The sequence below is a fragment of the Tupaia chinensis genome, unplaced genomic scaffold, assembly GCF_000334495.1.
Source record: "Tupaia chinensis unplaced genomic scaffold, TupChi_1.0 Scaffold149964_1, whole genome shotgun sequence".
In the NCBI taxonomy this organism is placed as follows: domain Eukaryota; kingdom Metazoa; phylum Chordata; class Mammalia; order Scandentia; family Tupaiidae; genus Tupaia; species Tupaia belangeri.
The window spans coordinates 939305-942216 of NW_006209805.1; positions in this window are offsets into that span (position 1 = coordinate 939305).

The following is a 2912-nucleotide window of genomic DNA, read 5'->3' on the forward strand; positions in this document are numbered from 1 at the left end:
GGCCGGCCGTGACCGGGCGCTGGCGGGGTGCCCGCTGCTCCCGCGTGGAGGTGCGGAGCGGGGGGCTGCAGTCACCCCGGCGCCCCCCTGGAGCCCGCTGCTGGAGAGTGCACCGCGCGGGAGCAGGTGCGCAGGGCAGTGGCCTGTCCTGCCCGTGTCCCCACCAGTCCTGTCTGGAGCCGGCCTGGCACCTGTCTGTCAGGGTGGGGCTTGTGCCCGGCTGCTGAGACCGGGAGACCCGGTGGAAGCGTCCCTGGGGCACGTGGCTGTGCACACCTCGAGGGTGGGGGGCCGAGCCCGGGTTTCAGGGTGGCCCCTGGGCCTGAAGGCTGGAGATGACTGTGCACCGTGAGGACGGTCCCTGGCCAGGGCGGGTGGTCTGTGGACTGGCTCTGTAGTCCCCCCACCCCGCACTGACCTCCCAGGGCCACAGAGGCAGTCTGCGTGCAGAGCCGGTGCCTGCTAGCGAGTGGTAGGCAGGGACTGTCAGCCAGGTTGGAAGGGGTGGGGTGGGAGCAGGCTGTCCCCGCGGTGGGGGAAGAGATGGCCTGAGGAGGGGCCTGCCCTCAGGATGGGACCGGTGTCCTGTCGGCATGGCCCTCAGGGCTGGAGTCCGGGGCACCCCGGTGCCGAGTACATCCCTGGCTCCTGCTTGGCACAGGAGACCCTGTCGGGGCAGCCGGAGTCCTGACGGCAGGACCCCTGTGTGAGAGCCGCCCTTCGGGTGGTCCTGCGATTTGGGCCTGGTGTCCCAGGTCAGGGCCCGGCAGGTCCCCAGAGGGCCCGGGGCTGGGGTGGCCTGCCTCTGATGGTGGTCCCGCGCTGGTGCAGCCAACCGCGCCCCCCACGCTCAGGCCCCGGGGCAGACCTCGAGCCACTTCCTGGGAGTCCTGACTCCGGTCTCCCCGGAAGTGAGAGCCCGCCCTCTTTCCAGGGAGACGCAGGCTCGGGCGGGCGACCAGCGGTGGTTTGGGCTCACTGTTGTGGTGTTGGGGCCACTGTCCCCACCCAGCCAGTGAGCTCTGGGTGCGCCGAGACATTGGTGACACCAGTGACAATGTCTGCCTCGCTCTCAGCTGGGGGTGCTTTAGGTCGGCCGCCTATTCCACAGGAGCTGGCCAAGCCCCCAGGTGGTCAGGGAGGGTCTCGCAGACAGAGCAGGGGGGTGTCAGCCGTTGGCGCCGGGCAGGAAGGGCCTAGGCCCTGCGGGCAGGGCTGGCTGATGCAGGCTCTCAGTTGACATGGGGGCCGCAGGTGAGGTGGTCCTGTTCTGACAGGCCTGGGGACTTCCTCTGTAGCAGCAGAAGGAAGTGGGGTGGGCCCCTGGCCAGGGCTGCACATGCCCTGTCCCTCCCTGCAGGGCTGGACGAGGGAGGGCGCCCTGGGGCCTGGAGAGGCAGCGGGGAGGCCGCACCACCGGCTCTGCCTTCACCTTGTGCGTCCTGGGGAGGGCCGGTATACCAAGCAGCAGCCGAGGCCCGTCCTGGCCCTGCGAGCTGTCCAGCAGCCTGGACAGCACCCTCCACCATGGGGCTCCAGCCCTTAGTCGGCGGGAGGTCACTGGGAAGGCAGCATCCCTGACTCAGGTGCCCCCACATACCCCGGAGGGCCTGACGGACCGGTCACGGTGGCCCCTGTGTCTGCAGTCCAGCCTGGACTGCCCCTTTGGCACCTGAATCCCAGTGCCAGGTGCATCGGCCAAAGCCTGGGCACAGGTGCCGGGCTGCGTGTAACTGGCTGAGAGCTGACGGTGCGGGGGCCCCACACGGGGCCTGTCTACACATGTTCTGATGGCGACGGCACTGCCTGGGCCTTTGGCGACACCGTGCGATGGCAACGGCACTGCCTGGGCCTTTGGCGACACCGTGCCTGGTTAGCATCTTGGGCCCTGGCCCGCCAGTCCCTCGAGAGGTGGGGGTGGTCAGGGCACCCTCCAGAAAGACAGCGCGGGTCACTGGGGATGAGAACGTGGGCTTTGCTTCTGAGTTCGGGTCCTCAGGGCCTTCCCAGTCCCTCGTGGGCCCTCATCAGGAATCACAGGTGCCCTCCCCGCCGGTGTAGTTCTCACCACCTGGCCAAGGGGACCTCGCTGGCAAAGCCCGGTGTGGGGCCCTGGAGCTGTCCCTGCCGCCGAGCGGGGGACCCTGCCTGCCAGGTCTGTCCTCTGCAGAATGCGGACTGGGGAGGCGCCGCTCAGAGCCCACGGCCCTGGCAGGAGCAGAGGGTCGGTTGGCTCTGGGTCCCACGTTAGGTTCCGTTCAAAGAATCAGCCGCCGTGAAGCGCGGGGGATCTTGCTCTGTGTCCACCCTCATGGGGTGCGGCCTGCTTCATGTCCGTGTTCATAACCGAGTCTGGCTCGGAACTCAGGGCTCTCGAAGACGTGGTGGGACTTCCCTGTGTGCCCAGCCGGGCTCCCAGTGCCCCCCCCCCCAGTGTGAGAGGAAGCTGGGGACCCAGTGTCCCTTCTCTGGACATTACAGTGCACCTCCTGGAGGAGGAGAAGGGCGGTGCCAGTCAAGGCTTTCCGACCTGCATCCCTGAAACGGGCCGGAGCCAGGCTGGTCCAGTCAGTCCCCTCTGGGCAGAGCAGGCGGGAGGTGGGAGGGACGCTCCCTGCCAGGCAGCCCCACAGCCCCGCATGCAGCTGGTGCCCCTGAGCTGGCACGGTCCTGCTCAGTCCTCCTGGAGCGTTCCTGAGCGCTTCAAGGTGCACAGAGGATGTGGCGAGCTGGCATGCCTGGGCACCCCGGCCAGCCTCGGGCCTGGAGCCGCTCCGTTCACTGGGCTCCGTGGGTGCATGCACACTCTCTGCAGTGAGGCAGCCCTTCTCCCCCTGCAGGGTGGCCACACCTGCCCCGTCCCAAGGCTGGGAGGACCGAGGCGGAGCCTGAGCAGCTGCCGCTCCCCCTGC